The sequence below is a fragment of the Pleurodeles waltl genome, chromosome 2_1, assembly GCF_031143425.1.
Source record: "Pleurodeles waltl isolate 20211129_DDA chromosome 2_1, aPleWal1.hap1.20221129, whole genome shotgun sequence".
Lineage (NCBI taxonomy): Eukaryota > Metazoa > Chordata > Amphibia > Caudata > Salamandridae > Pleurodeles > Pleurodeles waltl.
Window position 1 is genome coordinate 445,360,820 of NC_090438.1, and position 24,563 is coordinate 445,385,382.

Here is a 24,563-nt window from a genome sequence, read left to right on the forward strand (position 1 = left end):
TGCCGGCCCAAAGAATGTGAGGAATGCTACGCGTGCGCTGAAAGGAATGCGCCGCGCTCGAGCGCGCGTCCTCAACGGCCGAAGACGGCCGTTGAGAGACGCTGTGTCGGAAGGACAGAAAAAAGGACGCGCGTTCCCTTATAATAACCGTGCGCTAAACACACAAGTTTCACAATGCAATAGTAATAACAGTAAGCACAATAAACAACCGAGCAAGTAATGTAGGTACTTATCTTGACTGCGAGCAGCAAGAAAAGAGGACTTGTTGCTCGCAGTTAAGATATTAGTAGTGCATTGTGATATCCCATTGGTTACTACACTATGAGGTCATTTTGTAGTTCTTTTGTTTCTGGATACTGTAGTTCTTGCTTGGCTGCTGTTCGTAATTAAAGCAAGAAAAGACTGCATAATAGGAGCCTCCGGTCTTGTAATAAAATCTACCAAACGTAGACATAAATGGCTGTTTTTTTTAACTCAATTTCAATATTTTTTATTTTAAATGTTACTTTCTGTAGGAAAACCTTAAAGGGTTTACAGAAATCACCTCTTGCTAAATTCTGAATGTTGTCTTCTTTTTAAAAATGTTTAGCTGTCCAGAATCCACCATTGGTTTCATTCTCATTTCTGTCACTAACTGGAAGGAGGCTGAAAGCACAAAAAATAGTAAAAATGTGGTATGTCGCAGTAAAATGCGAAAACTGTGTTGAAAAATGTGGTTTTCTGGTTCAATCTGCCTGTTCCTGAAAGCAGGAAAGATGGTGATTTTAGCACTGCAGACCCTTTGTTGATGCCATTTGCAGGGAAAAAACAGATGCTTTCTTCTGCAGCACCTTTTACCTTTTTGTTTAAAAAAAAGCCAATATTTTAGCTGTATTTCGGCTAATTTCTTGGCCTCCTTCAGGGGAACCCAGAATTTTTGAAAAAAAGGACATACATTTGGCGTGGATAGCTTATTTGCACAAAACGTTTTGGGGGTCTAAGCGCAAACTACCACAAATATGCAAAAAAAGTCTCAGCACTGGGGAAAAAAGCCCAGCAGCTAAGGGGCTATTAGTTTGTTTATTAAAAGCCATCTGTAGTAATCACAGGAGTACAGTTATCTAAGTTCTAAGCTATGTGTATATGCAGTAGGACATTTTCCACAATGTCAAGAACATCAAGAGTAACCTTTCTGTGCCAAAAAGACAAACTGCACACAAGCTTTCATCGCTCCTTTCATGTGAAATGATATCTATAATTAACGTGTTCCTAGTAGTACAAGTGAAAAAAAGTATGGGCATTAACTTAAACTCTGGAAATTCCATAAGTACAAGACACGCACAGACGTTTATCTGCAAAGGGAGCAATTGTCCTTCAGTGAGGAGATGTACGAGCAGCATGTATCATAATTTGTGCACTTCAACGGAAAACGTTCTGACCTCTATCATGGTAGTAAGTTCATGATTTCCAGAAATGTATTGGCCACTCCAGGTTGATTTTGTGCACAATAAGTAACTGTGAAGATTACATATTTCAGGAAGTGAGTTAGTCTCCTGCAGTATTGCAGAGGTACAATCTTTCTTCTGTGCCCCAAATACGTTTCTGGTAACTGCTCTGCAGCCAATTGTAATAATGCTATAACCCTTTGGTTCTCTCATAAAATTATTTTTCTACAGTCAAGGCAATATGGAAGAATTACATTCACCGCTGTTAAATGTAGCTGAGGGCACAAGATAGGAACCTGCTTCATTTAGAGCGTAAAGGTAATATCGTTATAATTATCATGTTTTTCATTTTAAGTATTTCCCTTCTTGAATTACATATGATAGTAATATAGATGCAAATGATGAATATAGAATGCACATATATTCATGCCATTAGACATTGCAGCTTGCTAATCAGGTCTACTTGAATATATTTATGTAATTTCGTCTGAATGGAGTTCCCCCTTCCAATAGTTGTTTTAAAGTTATGACAAGGTTTTATTGAAGCTAATAATTTGACTTCTTGCTTATTGTTATGAGACAAAGAGCACAATTTCAAACAAAAGCCTTTTCTGCTAATTGGCTATTTCAAAAAGATTTAGCAATGATCACATAGTTTATAAAAGCTAAAGACAGCGTCTGAGACACAAAGGGGCATATTTATACTCCGTTTGCGCCGAATTTGCGTCGTTTTTTTCGACGCAAATTCGGCGCAAAACTAACGCCATATTTATACTTTGGCGTTAGACGCGTCTAGCGCCAAAGTATGAGGAAAGAGCGTCATCTTTTTGCGTGAACGCCTTCCTTGCGTTAATGAGATGCAAGGTAGGCGTTCCCGTCTAAAAAAATGACTGCGCCGCAAATGCGTCGTATTTATACTCCCGGGCAAAAATCAAGCCCGGGAGTGGGCGGGGCAAAAAAGCCCGCATTTGCGCCGGATTTTAGCGCCTGGGTCAGGGCAGGCGTTAAGGGACCTGTGGGCTCAAAATGAGCCCACAGCTGCCCTCCCATGCCCCCAGGGACCCCCCTGCCACCCTTGCCCACCCCAGGAGGACACCCAAGGCTGGAGGGACCCACCCCAGGGACATTCAGGTAAGTTCAGGTAAGTATAATTTTTTTTTTTTCTATATTTTTTTTTGGCATTGGGGGGCCTGATTTGTGCCCCCCTACATGCCTCAATGCCCAATGACCATGCCCAGGGGACATAAGTCCCCTGGGCATGGCCATTGGGCAAGGGGGCATGACTCCTGTCTTTACTAAGACAGGAGTCATGTAAATGGCGTCTGGGCGTCGTTAAAAATGGCGCAAATCGGGTGGAGGCGATTGTTTGCGTCAACCTGACTTGCACCATTTTTAAGATGCCCTAGCGCCATTTTTCCCAATGCCGGCGCTGCCTGGTGTACGTGGTTTTTTTCCACGCACACCAGGCAGCGCCGGTCTGCTTGCGCTGGCTAACGCCATTCAATAAATACGGCGCCCGCATGGTGCTTCAGAATGGCGTTAGCCGGCGCAAAATTTTTTGCCGCTAAACTGCGTTAGCGCAGTTTAGCGTCAAAAAGTATAAATACGGGCCAAAGAACTTGGTAGGAGAGACGTAGGAGCGAGGCTATACAACACTGTATCACTTTCTTTTGCCAAAGGCATATAGAAGGCACATCTAGCCTTTGTTTAACAGACGTATTAGCTTACAAGCTGGCACAAAGAGGAACAGAACACACTGCTGTTTTCCTGAACACTGCTTCTTTGTTCAAACAAGGAATGCAGTAGTGAAAATTGAGGTGGGCCTTTTTTTCATACTAAGATTACTTTAGTTAGCCAAAGAGGGGAGGGTGGAATAGTAAGTGTTGACATAATGAAAGCTTTATGATATTACTAAAATGTTAAAATACTATTTACTTTTCAAACGTCTAGTGAATTTTGTCTTTCATATATTGTTTAAATTCATAATAAAAAGTATTATTGCCAATAATTACAATGGAGAACATAATATTCTGTAGCTTCAAGTCTCAATTAAGTCATATTGATTCCCTCACCCACTCCTCCCACTCCCCAGCCACTACTTAGGCCATAGGCAGTTTATTGTACTACAGAAAGCTATGTAATGCTGAGTAATGTTTTCCGAGGATCCAAAAGGGGAGAACAACCCACCCTTATAGTCATTCCATTTCCCCCATACTTTATTACACTTTCATGGGCAGCCCCAGCTTTCATAAACAACCATCTCCATTAGCATGCATCACTCCATATCAGACTTCCAACAGCCTAGTTGTGGCTGCTGTTCCTCTCTCCAAGTATGTGCGATATGGCATTTAGCTATCATTAACTCTAATGTCATCAACTTGCAGTCCATGCAAGTAAGGTCATTTTCCTCCCATATATTTAACAGGTACCCCTGAGGGGAGGTCTCAGTAACACTGTCACATACATTATTTAGACAGATCACCACTGATTCCCAATATCCCCGAATAGGCGGGCAGCTCCATATCATGTGGAAGAAGGTGCCTATTTGACCACATTTTTTAAAGCATAGGTTTGTTCTGCCCTGCCCATGCTCATTAGGGTCGTGTATGCATAGTAGGACCAATGTAGTATTTTTAGTTGTACTAAACAAAATCTAGATTGTATGGTTCAGTTCTCTTGGGGATGCTCAAACCTCAAGCCAATCGCATCTTCTAAACCCTCAAGATCATGTTCCCGGTGTTTCCATGTTAGAAATGGGGTCTTGGTTGGCAGTCAGGTTACCGCCTGTCCAAGCAAGGACCCTCACTCTAGTCAGGATAATCACCCTCAGCTAACCCCTGCTTACCCATTGGTAGCTTGGCAGAGCAGTAGGACTAACTTCAGAGTGCTAAGTGTAAAGTATTTGTACCAACCCACACAGTAACTTAATGAAAACACTACAAAATGACACAAGACAGGTTTAGAAAAATAGGAAATATTTATCTAAACAAAACAAGACCAAAATGACAAAAATCCACAATACAGAAGTCAAGTTATCAATTAAAAAGCAAAAAGGGTCTTTAAGTGGTTTTAAACATACAATAACACTGTTAGTGTGAAAATGTACCTTGGGTGCGTCAAAAATAACCCTGCATGGGCAAGTGTGTGTCAAAAAGGGCATGCGATGCGTCAATGTCACTCACGAGCGAGACCTTGCGTCGTTTATCCTTTCGCCAGGCTGGGGTGCGTAGCTTCTTCTCTCTCCGCAGGAGAGCGATGCGTCGTTCCGGTCAGCACTCTCGGGTCCCGGCAGGCCTTTCATTGCTTATACACGCCCAGCGGTGTTTGCGTCGGAAATCCAGCCTCACAATGGTCCAAAAACCAAGCAGCGCAGGTTGCGATCTCACAGCCTCCGTCAGCGATGCTGCACATCGTTTCCCCAGCTCCATGCGTCGATTCTTCAGTTGCGTTGTGGAGAGTGTAGGAAGCTGGCTTGGCTTATAGAAGGTACCTGATGGTACTTACACCTTGTGCCAGGTCCAGTTATCCCTTATTAGTAGATTAGTAGTGTTCTAGCAGCTTAGGCTGATGGAGGTAGCTATAGCAGAGCAGCTTAGGCTGAGCTAGGAGACATGCAAAGCTCCTACTATACCACTTATATCATATAGCATTATATCATAAGAATCACAATACTCAGAGTTACCAAAAATAAAGGTACTTTATTTCAGTGACAATGTGCCCAAAATATCTCAGAGGATATACTCCCTTAGGAGGTAAGTAAAATACACAAAATATACACATAAACCAAAATCAGGTAAGTAAACAGTTAGAAAAGTAGTGCAAACACTGTAGAATACAATAGGATGCAATAGGCCTAGGGGCAACATAAACAATATACTAATAAAGTGGAATGCGAACCACTTAGGGACCCCAGGCATAATGTAGTGTGTAGAGGGTCGCTGGGAGTGTAAGAAAACACTAAGGGTGTCCAAGATACCCCACCCCAAGAACCTGAAAAGTAGGAGTAAAGTTACCCTACTTCCACAGAAACATACTAAAGTCATGATAGGAGATTCTGCAAAGACCACAACAGAATGCAAAGCACTGAAGCTGGATTCTTTGACCGGATGACCTGCAAAAGAAGGGGGCCAAGTCCAAGAGTCACAAAAGTGTCCAGGGGGCAGGAGCACACTAAACCCCGAAGAAGGTGTAAAATTGCTGCCTCTGGGTGGAAGAAGCTGAAGATTCTGCAACAACGGAAGATGCCAGAAACTTCTCCATTGCACAGAATATGTCCCACGGGGTGCTGGAGGATGCAGAGTTGTTTTCTCGCAGAAAGACTGCAAACAAACCTTGCTAGCTGCAAAGGTCGCGGTGCAAGAAAATGGGTGCTGCCCGGGCCCAGGAAGGACCAGGTGTTCGCCCCTTGGAGGAGAAGACAGAGGGGGCACTCAGCAAAACAGCAGGCTCACGCACAAGAAGGCAGCACACACAGACGTTGAGCAATGCAGGATGGAGTGCTGGGACCTGGACTGTGCAGTAAATGAAGGATTCCTTGCAAAAGTGCACAGAAGCCCTAGCAGCTGCAGTTCACGCAGTACACAGGTTTACTGTCTGGCGTGGGGAGGCAAGGACTTACCTCCAACAAATTTCGACAGATGGATCACTGGACTATCTGGGCCACTTGGATCCAGCTCCTGTGTTCCAGGGACCACGCTTGTCACGAAGAGAGGGAACCCAGAGGACCGGTGAAGCAGAAGTTTGGTGCCTGCGTTAGCAGGGGTAAGATTCTGTCGACCCACAGGAGATTTCTTCTTGGCTTCCAGTGCAGGGTGAAGTCAGACAGCCCCCAGAGCATGCACCACCAGGAAACAGTCGAGAAAGCCGGCAGGATTAGGCGTTACAATGTTGCTGGTAGCCTTCTTGCTACTTTGTTGCAGTTTTGAAGGCATCCTGGAGCAGTCAGCGGTCGATCCTTGGCAGAAGTTGAAGAGGGAAATGTAGAGGAACTCTGGTGAGCTCTTGCATTTGTTATCTGAAGAGAAGCCCACAGGAGAGGCACTAAATAGCCCTCAGAGGAGGATTGGCCACCTAGTCAGGTAAGCACCTATCAGGAGGGGCCTCTGACGTAACCTGCTGGCACTGGCTACTCAGAGGCCTCCATTGTGCCCTCACACCTCTGCATTCAAGATGGCAGAGGTCTGGGACTCACTGGAGGAGCTCTGGGCACCACCCCTGGAGTTGTGATGGACAGGGGAGTGGCCACTCCCCTTTCCTTTGTCCAGTTTCATGCCAGAGCAGGGGCGGGGGAAACCCTGAACTGGTGTAGACTGGTTTATGCAAGGAGGGCACCATCTGTGCCCTTCAAAGCATTTCCAGAGGCCAGGAGAGGCTACTAATCTCAGGCCTTTAACACCTATTTCCAAAGGGAGAGGGTGTAACACCCTCTCTCAGAGGAAATCCTTTGTTCTACCCTCCTGGGACTGGCCTGCCCAGACCCCAGGAGGACAGAAGCCTGTCTGTGGGTTGGCAGCAGCGGTAGCTGCAGCGAAAATCCCAAAGAGATGATTTGGCAGTAGCAAGGGTCCATGCTAGAGCCCCGGGGATGCATGGGATTGGCACCCCAATCCCAAATTTGACATGGGGGGACAATTCCATGATCTTAGACATGTTACATGGCCATATTCGGAGTTGCCATCGTGAAGCTACATATAGGTATTTACCTATATGTAGTGCACACGTGTAATGGTGTCCAGACACTCACAAAGTCCGGGGAAATTGCCCTGAACTATGTGGGGGCACCTTGGCTAGTGCGAAGGTGCCCTCACACTTAGTAACTTTGCACCTAATCTTCACTAAGTGAGGGTTAGACATATAGGTTACTGATAAGTTACTTAAGTGCAGTGTAAAATGGCTGTGAAATAAGGTGGACGTTATTTCTTTCGGGCTGCAGTGGCAGTCCTGTGTAAGAATTGTCTGAGCTCCCCATGGGTTGCAAAAGAAATGCTGTAGCCCTTAGGGATCTCCTGGAACCCCAATACCCTGGGTACCTACGTACCATATACTAGGGAATTATAAGGGTGTTCCAGTGTGCCAATTAGAATTGGTAAAAATGGTCCCTAGCCTGCAGTGACAATTTTAAAGGCAGAAAGAGCATAAGCACTGAGTTTCTGGTTAGCAGAACCTCAGTGACACAGTTAGGCACCACACAGGGTCACATTCATGCCACAGACTATGAGCATTGGGGTCCTGGCAAGCAGGATTCCAGTGAGACGGGCATAAACAAACTGACACACAAGTAAAAATGGGGATAACATGCCAGGCAAGATGGTACTTTCCTACACAACCCTCCCTCCCCCAAAGGAGGGTCAATAAGGCTAACCTTGCCCAGATGAGTCTTCATTGTCTAAGTGGAAATATCCAGAGAGTCTATCTGCATTGGAGTTGGTACTCCCAGGTCTATGTTCCACTGTATAGTCCATTCCCTGTAGGGAAATGGACCACCTCAACAATTTAGGGTTTTCACCTTTCATTTGTTTAACCCATAATAGAGGTTTGTGGTCTGTCTGAACAATAAAGTGAGTACCAAACAGGTATGGTCTCAAATTTTTCAGTGCCCAGACCACAGCAAAGGCCTCCCTCTCTATGGCAGACCAACGCTTTTCTCTAGTGGTCATCCTCCTGTAGATGAAAGCAACAGGTTGATCCTGGTCCTCAGTGTTAAGCTGTGATAGCACTGCCCCACCCCTAATTCAGAAGCATCAGTCTGGACTATGAACTTCTTGGAGTAACAAGGGCTTTTTAGGACAGGTGCAGAGCACATGGCCTGTTTTAGCTCATCAAAAGACTTTTGAAAGCTAGCTGTCCACAGTACCTTTTTAGGCATCGGCTTACTAGTGAGGTCATTAAGAAGAGCTGCAATGGAGCCATAGTTCTTAATGAACCTCCTGTAGTACCATGTGAGGCCTAAGAAGGCTCTCACCTGGGTTTGAGTTGTAGGGGGAGCCCATTCCATAATGGTCTGGATCTTCCCCTGCAGTGGTGCAATCTGTTCCCCACCTACCAGTTGAACCAGATAAACCACTTTCCCCTGCCCTATCTGGCACTTTGAAGCCTTGATAGTGAGGCCTGCCTATTGCAGGGCCTCCAAAACTTTCCATAGGTGGACCAGGTGCTCATCCCAGGTGGGGCTAAAGACAGCTATATCATCTAGATATGCTGCACTAAAAGCTTCCAAACCCTGTAGGACTGTGTTCACCAACCTCTGAAGAGTGGCAGGTGCATTCTTCAAACCAAAGGCCATAACAGTGAACTGATAGTGCCCTCCAATGGTGGTAAATGCAGTTTTAGGTTTAGCATCTTCTGACAATTTAATCTGCGAATACCCTGTAGTTAAATCAAAGGTGCTTAAATATTTGGCAGAAGCCAGTGTATCTATGGGCTCATCTGCCCTGGGTATAGGGTGAGCATCAGTTTTGGTTACGTGATTGAGACCTCTGTAGTCAACACAAAACCTCATTTCTCTGTTCCCATCTTTACTATGAGGTTTTGGGACAAGCACCATTCGGCTAGCCCATGGGATTTCTGAAGGCTCAATCACTCCTAAGTCCAGCATTTTCTGTACCTCTTGTTTTATGCAATATCTGACATGGTCAGGCTGCCTTTAAATCTTACTTTTGACAGGTAAACTGTCTCCAGTGTTGATTGTGTGCTCACACCAGGTAGTGGTACCTGGTATCAGTGAGAAGAGGTCAGAGAATTGGCCTAGGAGATTCATACAGTTGTCATTATGCTCAGCAGTAAGGCAATCTGCAAGCACCACTCCCTCCACTAAACCATCAGCTTCAGTGGTGGAGAACAGGTCAGGGAGAGGGTGACTCTCTTCTTCCTGCCCTTCATCAGTTGCCATGAGCAGGGTTAAGTCAGCCCTGTCATCCTAGGGTTTTATGCGATTGACATTGAGCACCCTAAGGGGACTCCTGGCAGTGCCAAGGTCTACCAAACAGGTAACCTCACCCTTCTTTTCAACAATGAGATGGGGTCCACTCCATTTGTCCTGGCGTGCTCTTGGGGCCACAGGCTCCAATACCTACACCTTCTGTCCTGGTTGGTACTGGGTCAGGACAGCCTTTTGGTCATGCCGTTGCTTTTGGAGCTCTTGGCTGGCCTGAAGGTTTTTACTGGCCTTTTTCATGTACTCAGACATTCTGGATCTTAGGCCAACTACATAGTCCACAATGTCTTGCTTTGGAGCATTTAAAGGTTTTTCCCATCCCTCCTTCACAAGTGCAAGGGGACCTCTTACAGGGTGCCCAAAGAGGAGTTCAAAGGGGCTAAAGCCAACTCCTTTTTGGGGTACCTCCCTGTAAGCAAAGAGGAGGCATGGCAACGGGACATCCCATCTCCTTCTGAGTTTTTCAGGTATTCCCATAATCATACATTTGAAAGTTTTATTAAACCTCTCAACCAGACCATTTGTCTGTGGATGATAAGGAGTTGTGATCTTATAAGTTACACCACACTTCTTCCACATAGCTTAGAGGTATGCAGACATGAAGTTACTACCTCTGTGTGACACCACTTCCTTAGGGAAGCCCACTCTGGAAAAGATTCCCAGGAGGGCATTTGCCACTGCAGGAGCTGTAGTGGTCCTTAAGGGAATTGCTTCAGGATACCTAATGGCATGGTCCTCTACCACAAGGATAAACCTATTGCCTGAAGCTGTTGGAGGGTCAAGGGGGCCAACTATGTCAACCCCTACCCTTTCAAAGGGCACCCCAACCACTGGGAGTGGAATTAAGGGGGCCTTAGGTGTGCCACAAGTCTTGCCACTGGCTTGGCAGGTCACGCAGGAGCAGCAAAATACCTTAGTGTCCTCTGACATACGAGGCCAGTGAAACAATGGAGCAAGCCTGTCCCAAGTTTTACTCTGGCCCAAATGCCCAGCAAAAGGAATGGCATGTTCTAAGGTCAGACGAAACTCCCTATACTACAAAGGGATAACCAATCTCATGGCAGCTCCAGCTTTAGGGTCCCTTGACTCAGTATAAAGGAGGTTATCTTTCCAATAGACCTTATGGCTATCAGTCACATCCCCATTCTGCTGTTTGACAGATTGCTGCCCTAAACCCTCTAGTGTGGGACAGGCCTGCTGTGCCACACTCAGCTCTTCCCTAGCAGCCCCCCCCCGCACCCAAAAGCTCAGCAGTGTCTGCTGCCAGCTCATCTGGTGTAGGTTCTGCACAGGGAGAGGATTCCTCTTCTTCAAAAGGGGAATCTTCTCGAGAGTGACGGATAGTGGGCAAGGATTTACCCTTTCTTCCCCTAGCTTTTGGGAGCACTTGGTCCATTGTTCCAGAATCCAAGCTTCCCTGTCCTCTTTGCTTCTTGGGCTGAGCCCTTGTCAAAGCAAAGGTATGCTCAGGAATGCCCAGCATTTCTGCATGAGCCTCCAACTCCACTTTAGCCCAAGCTGATGTCTCCAAATCATTGCCTAGTAAGCAATCTACAAGTAAATCAGTGGCTACCACAACTTTCTTTGGACCAGTAACCCCCCCCCCCCCCCAAATTGAGATTAACAACAGCAATGGGGTGGCTAAGAGTGTTGTTATGAGCATCAGTCACTTGGTACTGCAGACCAAGTAGGTGTTGATCAGGGTGAACCAGTTTCTAAATCACCATAGTGACACTGGCTCCTGTATCCCTGTAGGCCTCAACCTCAACACCATTTATTAGGGGAAGTTGCTTGCACTTACCCATATTAAGGGGACAAGCAACCAAGGAGGCAAAGTCAATACCACCATCAGAGACTAAAACAGCCTCTGTGGTCTCCCTAACAAGACCAACCCCAACTACACAACCAATGGTGAGCCCAGCTACACCCTTTTATTGGCTATTTGTAGTAGACTTCCCACAAACACTGCTATTACTAGGGACACTAGAGGATGCAGTTGAGGTTGTGGTAGTGGGAGCCTTGGTGTTTTTCTTTGGACAAGTGGAATCACTTGCTCAATGGCCTTTACTCTTACATAAATAACACCATGGCTTCTTTTGATTGTTGGAAGAGGATTTGGTCCCACCACCCCCAGAGGATTTTTGTGGGCCTTATGAAGACTCAGAATGCTTTTCATCTTTGTCCCCACCCTTATCAGAAGACTTACCATCCCTCTCCTTGCCATCCTTGTCACCCCTGGATGAACTTTTCTGTTCACTCTTGTTCTGACCCATTTGTCTGCCTTCTTTCCCAATTATTGGGGAGAGGTCATATCTGAGTCTACCAAGTACTGATGCAACAATTCAGACACACATTTATTCAAAATATGCTCTCTCAGGATTAGATTATACAGGCTTTCATAGTCAGCCACCTTACTGCCATGTAACCATCCCTCCAAGGCCTTCACTGAACAGTCTACAAATTCTGTCCACTCTTGAGAGGACTCTTTTCTGGTATCTCTGAACTTGATCCTGTATTGTTCAGTGGTTGAGCCAAATCCATCAAAGTGTGCATCCTTCAAAACTTTGTAATTATCAGCATCACTTTCTCTGACAGTAAGGAGCCTATCCTTACCCTTACCAGTGAGAGATAGCCACAAGATGACAGCCCACTGCCTTTGAGGGACCAACTGTACCATACATGCCCTCTCAAAAGCAGCAAACCACTTGTTAATGTTATCCCCCTCCTTGTAAGGGGGGACTACCTTATGCAGGTTACTAGAATCTTTTACAGGATTACTATCAAGGACACTGCTGCTGCCACCATGGGGAACTGATTCCAACCTCTGCCTTTCCCTCTCTACATGTAGAGATTCCCTGTCTAAGGCAACTGCTGCTGTCTCAGCTTCAGTCTGGCCTTTTCCAACCTCAGCTTTCTGAGTTCCCTGACAAGGGTGTCATTCTCAGGGTGGGAGGCTTGGGAATTCTGAAACATAGAGGAAATGTGGGAATTGGCAAGGGTGGACCTGTCTCTAACTGGCTGGACTCTAGTTACCTGGCCTTTTGGAGTGAAAGGTGCCCTACTAGTGTGTGACCCCTCCCACTACGAGTGTCACTAAGTGGCCTGTTAGCTGGCAGGTCTTTGGATGAACCCTCCCCAGAGTCCTCAGGGCCCTCCCCTGATTCTTACTGGGTACCCCCCTCCTGGGATTGGCCAGACTGGTTCAGGTCACTTTCTAGGAAAAGGCTAAGGAGAAGATCTTTGGTAGACTTCTTACCAATGCTTAAACCTCTTTCTATGCAGAGACCCCTCACACTTTTAAACTACCATAGGTTGCCTGGACAACTGTGGGTGTAAGTTCTACTGCAGACATAGTTGTTAGAAAGAGTTTAGGACAGAGAGAAAAACGTTTTTAGAAACTTTTAAAGAAAAGAGAAAAGCTTTTCAAACTTTTCAAAACTTTTGAAAGCTTTTTAGAAACTTTTTAGAAAGTTTTTAGAAAGAGAGTTAAACTGTTTAGGTTAACTGTGTATATTTGTAAGTATTTAGTATATGTTCTTCTTATGGAAAGCACCAATTACAAAGTGTTAAAGCAGTTACAAGTACTTATCCCACCGCTGCACCACCAATGTAGGAGGCTGGCCTGGCTTATAGTGGGTACATGATGGTACTTACACCTTGTGCCAGGTCCAGTTATCCCTTATTAGTAGATTAGTAGTGTTCTAGCAGCTTAGGCTGATAGAGGTAGCTATAGCAGAGCAGCTTAGGCTGAACTAGGAGACATGCAAAGCTCCAACTATACCACTTATATCATATATCACTATGGGGGTCATTCTGACCCTGGCGGTAACTACCGCCATGGCGGAGGTCGGCGGTAGCACCGCCAACAGGCTGGCGGTGCAGCGCTGGGCATTCTGACCGCGGCGGTTCAGCCGCGGCCAGAAACGGAAAGTCGGCGGTGTACCGCCGACTTCCCGCTGCCCTTGAGAATCCTCCATGGCGGCGGAGCGCGCTCCGCCGCCATGGGGATTATGACACCCCCTACAGCCGTCTGGTTCCTGGCGGGTATCCCGCCAGGAACAGGATGGCGGTAGGGGGTGCCGCGGGGCCCCTGGGGGCCCCTGCAGTGCCCATGCCAATGGCATGGGCACTGCAGGGGCCCCCGTAAGAGGGCCCCACGAAGAATTTCAGTGTCTGCTTTGCAGACACTGAGATTCGCGACGGGTGCAACTGCACCCGTCGCACCTTCCCACTCCGCCGGCTCCATTCTGAGCCGGCGTCCTCGTGGGAAGGGTGTTTCCCACTGGGCTGGCGGGCGGACCTTCGGCGGTCGCCCGCCAGCCCAGTGGGAAAGCCAGAATGACCGCCGCGGTCTTTTGACCGCGGAGCGGTCTTTCGGCGGGAACCGCTTGGCGGGCGGCGACCGCCGTCCGCCGCGGTCAGAATCACCCCCTATATCATAAGAATCACGATACTCAGAGTTACCAAAAATAAAGGTACTTTATTTTAGTGGCTGTGAGAGAACAGGGCTGATTGCAGAGGTCCCCTAACTTTTTGCCCCCATTTTCCACCCTTAGCTGGTGTTTTCCTGATTCTAATGGTGCCCTGGGTACTGCTAACCAGTCCCAGGGCCTGTGATCTGTGTAAACTCAGTATACAAATTAGGCTAATTATAATTGGCTAAGCCAACCTACCTATAAGTCCCTAGTATATTGTCACAAAGGACACAAAAGGGACCTCTGGAAGAAGATCCAGAAGTGTGGAGACGTTTGGAGCAACTCCATAAGTTGAAGAGGTGCATTGTGGGAGTTGTCATCCCAGACCCTAAGAGGCACACCAGAGCCTCTGAACCCTTGGCTGGTGCTGTGGACCACTTTCCTGTATCAAACACTTCTGAAAGTAAGTGTGACAGTGTTACCTCGTGGGTGGCCTGAACTCTGGACTTTGTTCCTCTCAGGTGTGACCTTTTTTAACCCTTTGAGCGCTAGTTGCTTTCTTCTTGGCTTTAAGTGCAGGATGAAGGCAGACAGCCCTCAGAGTATGCCCCACCAGGAAACAGTTGAGAAAGCCGGCAGGATTAGACACTACAATGTCGCTGGTAGTGTATTTGCTACTTTGTTGCAGTTTTGCAGGTGTCCTGGAGATGTCAGCGATCGATCCTCAGCAGAAGCCAAAGAGGGAGATCCAGAGGAACTGGCCACTCAGAGGACTCCATTGTACCCTCACACCTCTGCATTCAAGATGGCAGAGGTCTGGGACACACTGGAGGAGCTCTGGGCACCACCCCTGGGGTGGTGATGGACAGGGGAGTGGTCACTCCCATTAACTTTGCCAGTTTCACGCCAGAGCAAGGACTGGGGGATCCCTGAACTGGTGTAGACTTGTTCATGCAAGGATGGCACCATCTGTGCCCTTCAAAGCATTTCCAGAGTCCAGGAGAGGCTACTCCTCTCAGGCCTTTAACACCTATTTCCAAAGGGAGAGGGTGTAACACCCTCTCTCAGAGGAAATCCTTTGTTCTGCCTTCCTGGAACTGGGCTGCCCAGACCCCAGGAGGGCAGAAGCCTGTCTGTGGGTTGGCAGCAGCGGTAGCTGCAGTGAAAACCCCAGAGAGCTGGTTTGGCAGTACCCAGGGTCCATGCTGGAGCCCCGAGGATGCATGGGATTGGCACCCCAATACCAAATTTGGCATGGGGGGACAGTTCCATGATCTTAGACATGTTACATGGCCATATTCGAAGTTACCAATGTGAAGTTACATATAGGTATTGACCTATATGTAGTGCACACGTGTAATGGTGTCTCCGCACTCACAAAGTCCGGGGAAATTGCCCTGAACTATGTGGGGGCACCTTGGCTAGTGCCAAGGTGCCCTCACACTTAGTAACTTTGCACCTAACCTTCACTAAGTGAGGGTTAGACATATAGGTGACTTATAAGTTACTTACGTGCAGTGTAAAATGGCTGTGAAATAACGTGTTCATTCCTGTGTAAGAATTGTGTGAGCTCCCTATGGGTGGCAAAAGAAATGCTGCAGCCCATAGGGATCTCTTGGAACCCCAATACCATGGGTACCCAGGTACCATATACTAGGGAATTATAAGGGTGTTCCAGTGTGCCAATCAGAATTGGTAAAAATGGTCACTAGCCTCCAGTGACAATTTTAAAGACAGAGAGAGCATAAGCACTGAGGTTCCGATTAGCAGAGCCCCAGTGACACAATTAGGCACTACACAGGGAACACACATTCAGGCCAGAACTATGAGCACTGGGGTCCTGGCTAGCAGGATCCTAGTGAGACAGGCAAAAACAAACTGGCACACAAGTAAAGAATGGGGGTAACATGCCAGGCAAGATGGTACTTCCCCACATCCCCTCACCGCAGACACCCTTGCACTATGGCAGCTTGATTTAGCACTGGTGGAAATGCAGGGCTGTGTCATATTCTTGTTTATACGATGCAGCCTTGCATTTCAAAACTGGTGCAGCACAGCACTGCTGATTTTGACACAGCACTGTACTGCGCCAGTTTCTTGTAAACACAGGCTAAAATTCCTCTCCGGGCTACTGGACCTTGGGCCACTTTGATGGCTATGGGCTCCACACCATCAGTGAAAATACTGGCCTTGTTCTTAATACAAAGTTGAGTCTGAATAAGCAATCAGGTCACCTCTGTATCTTGATGCGTTTCCTGGATCAATAGTGTAGAACATGGCACAGAAATAGGCTTTGTGAATCTCCCATGCATTAAGGACTTTGTCAATGTGCTAACCTGAGACAGAAAGCCGGTTGGACTGAAAGCCACCTGCACTTGACAGAGCAATATCTGTGTGAGATACTTTTCAGTTAACAATCAATCTCAGAGATAATTAGAGGAATTCATACCTTTTCCCATTGTGGAATGAAACACTGAAGAGTACTAGCAAAATAGGGATATATTTTAGAGATTTATTGTAAAACATAAAATCCCTGTCCTAGTGCACAAAGTATGAATAATAATAATAGTAATACAGGCAATCAAATACCTTATTTCAGTGAAAGCAATGGGACCCATTGACTTCCCAATTGAACTATACAAGACATTAGCACCAATCACAGCCCTGAATTTCCTAAAAATGCTTCTTGAAAGTCAGAAGGAGGCTCATTTCCCAGAGATCAGAGGATAGCCTCCATTGTGGTAATACACAAGGAAGGTAAACCGCCAGAAGACTGTGCATCATGCAGTCCTATTTTATGGCTCACCGCAAAGGTTAAAATCCTCGTGAAGGTTGTGGCTTCCGGGCTGGAACGGGTGGTCACAATGTAATCCATCCTGATCAGTCCGGCTTTATGCCAGGGCACAATAATGCACTTAATCTGAGTCACTAACATGGAATGCTGGGTTGTGAAGAGAGGGTCTGGGAAGATACCCTAGATGCAAGCATGGCCTTTGATACTGTTGAGTGGCCATTTATGTTTGAGGTGCTGAAACAGTTCGGATTTGGTCCATACTTTCTGTCATGGTACAACTCCTTCACACTGACCCACAAGCTCGCGTTACAGTGAAGGGAGGCACATCCTTGGTGTTCCAGCTTCAGTGAGTCATTACTCAGGGCTCCCCGCTCTCCCTCTTGCTATTATCCCTCATTCTAGAGTCACTTATGGATGGATCCGGGGCAACCCTCTGATCAGAGGTCTTCGTTGGATGGCAGACTGGGAAGACAAAATCCCCCTTTATGCTGACCACATCTTACTTTATGTTGCTGACCCAACTCACACCCTGGACAGGATAATGCATATCTTCAATCCAAAGTCTGGGTACACTAGCAATTGGAATAAATCCCTGAACTAGCTTCTACACGGGAAGGCACCACGACTGCAGAGAGACGTCTAGGGAAAGCCGCCTCATTTAAAATTATAGTACTTCCCTGATTTATTCATGCATTACAAAATATGCCCTTGACCGGGAGATTTGCACACTACTGTGGGATGGAGGACCAGCAACAATAGCTGCCAAAAAATTGACAAGAAGCTTGTATGATGGTGTTATAGCCCAACCAGACACACAGAAATGTTATTGGGCTACACAACTTGTCGTCATTAACCATTAGTTTAATTTCCCAGATACTAAACCGGCTTATCAAATGGACAGGCCAGCCATTAGCCGGGGTGTTACTTCAGGGCCATCCATGGAAAAGCGTGCCCCTCATTATTTCAGCAACAGATGGCCTTAGACAGGGAATCCCTAGATGCAGAGAGGGAATGGCAGAGGTTGGGGTTAGTTCCCCATGAACGGCAGCAGTGTCCTTGATAGTAATCCTGTAGAAGAACAAGATTCTAGGAACCTGCATAAGATAGTCCCCCCTTACAAGGAGGGGGATGACATTAACAAGTGGTTTGCTGCACTTGAGAGGGCCTGTATGGTACAGTTGGTCCCTCAAAGGCAGTGGGCTGCTATCATGTGCCTATCTTTCACTGGTAAATGTAGGGATAGGCTCCTTACTGTCAGAGAAAGTGATGCCAACAACTACAAGGTTTTGAAGGATGCACTCTTAGATGGATTTGGCTTAACCACTAAACAATATTGGATAAAGTTCAGAGATACCAGAACAGAGTCCTCTCAAAACTGGACAGACTTTGTAGATTGTTCAGTGAAGGCTTTGGAGGGATGGTTACATGGCAGTAAGGTGACTGACTATGAAAGCCTGTATAATCTAATCCTGAGAGAGCATATTTTGAATAACTGTGTGTCTGACTTGTTGCATCAGTACTTGGTAGACTCAGATCTGACCTCTTCCCAAGAATTGGGAAAGAAGGCAGACAAATGGGTCAGAACAAGAGTGAACAGAAAAGTTCATACAGGGGGTGACAAGGATAGCAAGAAGAAGGATGGTAAGTCTTCTGACAAGGGTGGGGACAATGATAAAAATCATTCTGAGTCTTCATCAGGCCCACAAGAATCCTCTGGGGGTGGTAAGTCCAAATCCTCTTCTTACAATCAAAAGAAGCCATGGTGTAATTTATGTAAGAATAAAGGCCATTGGGCAAGTGATCTCACCCCCTCAAAGAAAAACACCAAGGCTCCCACTACCACAACCCCAACTGCGTCCTCTAGTGCTCCTAGTAATAGCAGTAGTGGTGGGAAGTCTACTACAAATGGGCAATCAAAGGGTGTAGCTGGGCTCATCATTGGTAGTGTAGTTGGGTTTGGTCTTGTTAGGGAGACCACAGAGGCTGTTTTAGTCTCTGATGGTGGTATTGACTTTGCCACCTTGGTTTCTTGTCCCCTTAATATGGGTAAGTGCAAGCAACGTCCCCATTGCAGCCCCTCCTAATGACCTCACTAGAAAGAAGATGCCTAAAAAGGTATTGTGGACAGCTAGCTGATGGTACTTACACCTTGTGCCAGGTCCAGCTATCCCTTATTAGTAGATTAGTAGTGTTCTAGCAGCTTAGGCTGATAGAGGTGGCTATAGCAGAGCAGCTTAGGCTGAACTAGGAGACATGCAAAGATCCTACTATACCACTTATATCATATAGCACTATATCATAAGAATCACAATACTCAGAGTTACCAAAAATAAAAGTACATTATTTTAGTGACAATGTGCCAAAAATATCTCAGAGGATATAGGAGGTAATTAAAATACACAAAATAAATACACAAACAAAAATCCGGTAAGTAAACACTTAGAAAGGTAGTGCAAACACTGTAGAATACAATAGAATGCAATAGGCCCAGGGGCAACACAAACCATATACTAAGAAAGTGGAATGCGAACCACTTAGGGACCCCAGGCCTAGTGTAGTGTGTAGAGGGTTGCTGGGAGTGTAGGAAAATACTAAGGGTCTCCAAGATACCCCACCCCACCCCAAGACCCTGAAAAGTAGGAGTAAAGTTACCCTACTTCCCCAGAAACACACTAAAGTCGTGATAGTAGATTCTGAAAAGACCACAACTGACTGCAAAGCACTGAAGCCAGTTTCCTGGACCTGAGGACCTGTAAAGGAAGGGGACCAAGTCTAAGAGTCACGAAAGTGTCCAGGGGGGAAGCAGGAGCCCACTAAACCCCGGATGAATGTGCAAAATGGCTGCCTCTGTATGGAAGAAGCTGAAGATTCTGCAACAACGGAAGATGCCAGGAACTTCTCCTTTGCACAGAAGATGTCCCATGGCATGCTGGAGGATGCAGAGTTGTTCCCACGGAGAAAGACCACAAACAAGCCTTTCTAGCTGCAAAGGTTGCAGTTGAAGAAAATGGGTGCTGCCCAGGCCCAGGAAGGACCAGGAGTTCGCCCCTTGGAGGAGAAGAAAGAGGGAGCACTCAGCAATAGAGCCCACGCCAAATCAGACAGCACCAACAGAAGCACTTGAACACATGTTCAAGAAAACTGAGAATGGTGGACACCTCAACACTACAAAGGAGGGTCCCACGAAGCCGGTGGTCAACTCAGCAAGTTGAGCAATACAGGACGGAGTGCTGGGGACGTGGGCTGTGCTGTGCATGAAGGATTCCTTGCAAAAGTGCACAGAAGCCCTAGCACCTGCAGTTCATACAGTACACAGGATTACTGTCTGGTGTGGGGAGGCAAGGACCTACTGCCACCAAATTTGGACAGATGGACCGCTGGACTGTCGGGGTCACTTTGATCCAGCTCCTGTGTTCCAGGGACCACAATCATCAAGATGAGAGGGGACCCAGAGGACTGGTGATGCAGAAGTTTGGTGCCTGCGTTAGCAGGGGGAAGATTCTGTCGACCCACGGGAGATTTTGTCTTCCAGTGCAGGGTGAAGGCAGACAGCCCCCAGAGCATGCACCACCAGGAAACAGGTGCGAAAGCCAGCAGGATTAGGTGCTACAATGTCGCTGGTAGTCTTCTTGCTACATTGTTGCAGTTTTTCTGGCGTTCTGGAGCAGTCAGCGGTTGATCCTTGGCAAAAGTCAAAGAGAGAAGTGCAGAGGAACCCTGATGAATTCTTGCAAGTCGTAATCATAGGAAAAGCCCACTGTAGAGACCCTAAATAGCCCTCAGAGGAGGATTGACCACCTAGTCAGATAAGCACCTATCAGGAGGGGTCTCTGGCGTCACCTGCTGGCACTGGCCACTCAGAGGCCTTCAGAGTGCCCTCACACCTCTGGAAACAAGATGGCAGAGGTCTGGGACACACTGGAGGAGATCTGGGCACCACCCCTGGGGTGGTGATGGACAGGGCAATGGTCACTCCCCTTTCCTTTGTCCAGTTTCGCACCAGATCATGGGCTGGGAAATCCCTGAACTGTTGTAGACTGGTTTATGCAAGAAAGGCACCATATCTGCCCTTCAAAGCATTCCCAGAGGCCGGGAGAGGCTACTCCTCTCAGGCCTTTAACACCTATTTCCAAAGGGAGAGGGTGTAACACCCTGTTTCAGAGGAAATCCTTTGTTCTGCCTTCCTGGGACTGGGCTGCCCAGACCCCAGGAGAGCAGGAGCCTCTCTGTGGGTTGGCAGCAGCGGTAGCTGCATTGAAAACCACAGAGAGCTGGTTTGGCTGTACCCGGGGTCCATGCTGGAGCCCCGGGGATGCATGGGATTGGCACCCCAATACCAGATTTGGTATGGGGGAACAATTCCATGATCTTGGATATGTTACATGGCTGTATGTGGAGTTACCGTTGTGAAGCCACATATAGGTATTGACCTATATGTAGTGCACTCGTGTAATGGTGTCCCCACACACACAAAGTCCGGGGAAATTGCCCTGAACTATGTGGGGGCACCTTGGCTAGTGCCAGAGGGCCCTCACACTAAGTAACTTTGCACCTAACCTTCACTAAGTGAGGGTTAGACATATAGGTGACTTATAAGGTACTTAAGTGTAGTGTAAAATGGCTGTGAACTAACGTGGACATTATTTCACTCAGGCTGAGGTGGCAGTCCTGTGTAAGAATTGTGTGAGCTCCCTATGGGTGGCAAAAGAAATGCTGCAGCCCATAGGGATTTCCTGGAACCCCAATACCTGGGTTACCTAGTGTCAAGGAGACCAGATCCTCGGAGTTTGCACATGTTCCCAACATGTCCACCTCTTGGCAGCTCCAAACTCCACTAGTTATATAGCACAGAGTTAAAGAATGGCCAAGTGGGGGAATAGGTTTTGGGTTGGGAACAGCGGGGAAGGAGACCTGTGGAAGCAAGAGTTAAACAACACAATTACAAGATTAATCGCAATGACTTTCAATAAGTTTTGTTTCAAATAAACACTTATGCTGAAAACATGAATGGCCTAAGGCTTCACTATAGCTAGGCCTCAAGAATCTAGGTACCTGGAAATCAAGAAAGGTTATGCAAGGTTTTCTTATGAACATTCCAGAATCAAAATATTATATTTTGAACAATAAACTCTCTCCAAATATTTCTTAGAATAATCTCTGCATTGTAGCAAGAATCAAAGAGCATGTTTTTTTCTCTGCATGAATGAACTGTACTAGAACCATCAATAACACTGCTACAACACTCTCTGATTAAGAGTTTCAAGTCTCAAATGCTCAGGGAATATTATGCACCTTGATCAAAGTGCACATCTAGGTTTCAATGTCTAGAAATGATCGCGCACTCTGCCGATCTGTATTTCAAAAGTTAAACACTAGGGCCCATATTTATACTTTTTGACGCAAAACTGCGCCAACGCAGTTTTGCGTCAAAAAAATGTGCGCCGGCTAACGCCATTCTGAAGCGCCATGCGGGCGCCGTATTTATTGAATGACGTTAGCCGGCGTTAGCCGCCGGCGCTGTCTGGTGTGCGTTAAAAAAAACAACGTACACCAGGCAGCGCCGGCGTAGGGGGAAAATGGCGTATGGGCGTCCAGAAATGGTGCAAGTCAGGCTGAGGCAAAAAAATCGCCACAACCCGATTTGCGCCATTTTTTAACGACGCCCATCCCCCATTGAAATGACTCCTGTCTTAGCAAAGACAGGAGTCATGCCCCCTTGCCCAATGGCCATGCCCAGGGGACTTCTGTCCCCTGGGCATGGTCATTGGGCATAGTGGCATGTAGGGGGGCACAAATCAGGCCCCCCTATGCCACAAATTTTTTTAAAAAAAAATACTTACCTGGACTTACCTTAATGTCCCTGGGGTGGGTCCCTCCATCCTTGGGTGTCCTCCTGGGGTGGGCAAGGGTGGCCAGGGGTGTCCCTATGGGCAGAGGAGGGCACCTCTGGGCTCATTCTGAGCCCACATGTCCCTTAACGCCTGCCCTGACCCAGGCGCTAAAATCCGGCGCAAATGTGGGTTTTTTAGACCCGCCCACTCCCGGGCGTCATTTTTGCCCGGGAGTATAAATACGACGCATATGCATCGCAGTAATTTTTTAAGACGGGAACGCCTACCTTGCATATCATTAACGCAAGGAAGGTGTTCACGCAAAAAAATTACGCTAACTCCATGAACTTTGGCGCTAGACGCGTCTAACGCCAAAGTATAAATATGGAGTTAGTTTTGTGTCGAATTTGCGTCGAAAAAAACGACGCAAATTCGGCGCAAACGGAGTATAAATATGCCCCTAGGAATGAATGGTGCACCTTTTTGCCAATTAGAACATTGAGATTCACTTGCAATGAATCGATCGTGCACACTGCCGATCTGTGATTCAAGAGTTTTATGCCGGGAAAGAATCATGCACACTGTTGCCGATTCTATTATCAAGAACTAAATTCCAAGAAAGAATCGCGTGCACTGCCGATCTGAATGCCAAGAAGTAAATGCCTGGAATGAATCGCGCACACTGTTGCCGATTCAGAATTCATGATACAAATGCCATGAACTGATCACGCGCCCTGCCGATCTGAATTCCAAGAAGTAAATGCCTGGAATAAATCGCGCACACTGTTGCCGATGCGGAATTCACAATACAAATGCCATGAAATGATCGCACACACTGCCGATCTGAATTCCAAGAAGTAAATGCCAGGATGGAATCGCGCACTCTGTTGCCGATTCGGAATTCATGATACAAATGCCATGAAATGATCGCACGCACTGCCGATCTAAATGCCAAGAAGTAAATGCCTGGAATGAACCGCACACACTGTTGCCAAATCGGAATTCACGATACAAATGCCATGAAAAGATTGCACGCGATTTTAAGTTTAGGCCCAAAACTCGAGTGTCACTGGAAAACGGAGTCAGGGGCCTAACCCGACCTCCGCCTTGCCGCCCTGCTTGAAGATCACCAAATAATGAGAGCAGGCCTGGAAATGACTTAATAGGACTCTGGGACTGGAGCTCTGGAAAATGCTGCTGCTTTGCACCGGGACCTCTGAATAGTGAGCACGTAGAGCTGGGCTGTCTCCCTTATACAGAGCCAAGCCCCGCCCACAAGCCACACCCAACCATGCTGCAAGAAAGGCTTCTAGAAAGTCTTAGAATAAAGGACTACACCCTATAGTCCTGCAAACAGAGCTTTGCAAATGAACAATGAATTACAAACAGCATTAATGACTTTTCAAGGTAAAAGCTCTGCAATGCGAAAGGTTAACATACTGCATAGAAACACAATGCGTGAAGTAGGACTTTGCATAAGGACTGGGTTTTTGCATTTACGTCGCTTGTAGAGCGTGCACTGTCCTGATGTTGACAGTACTCCTCCCTCCCAAACGCGCTCTAGGGCCTGGTTTGTCTGGATGTAGGCGCTGAAAATGCCTCACTAGTCGTGGAGCATGAATGTCAGACGCGGAAACCCATGAAGTGCTCTCAGGACCGTAACCTTTCCAAGATATTAGATACCAGAGATTACGACCTCTAAATTTTGAATCCAGCACCTGTTTAACTTCATATTCCAATTCTCCCTGTACTAGAACTGAAGCTGGTTGGGATCGGACGTTTTGGACAGCTCTTTTCAGGAGTGAAGTATGAAATACTGGATGAATACGTAGTGACCTTGGTAACTGCAGTTTATAAGTCACTGGATAGATTTGTTGAAGAACTGTGTAAGGACCTATGAATTTGGGATTAAACATATGCTTTTTCTTGAAGTCAATATGACGTGTGGAAAGCCACACTCTATCACCTGGCTTATATTGGGATCCTTCACAATGTTTCTTGTCATAGTGCTTTTTATACGTTTGTTTAGCTTAATCTAGGTGTTGCTGAATTTGTTTCTGGGTTTGATGGAGTTGTTGAACCGTCTCTGACACGGCTGGTGTAAGTGTACTTTCTTGTGGAATTGTGATTGGCAGGGTAGCAGGATGATAGCCAAACAGACCAAAA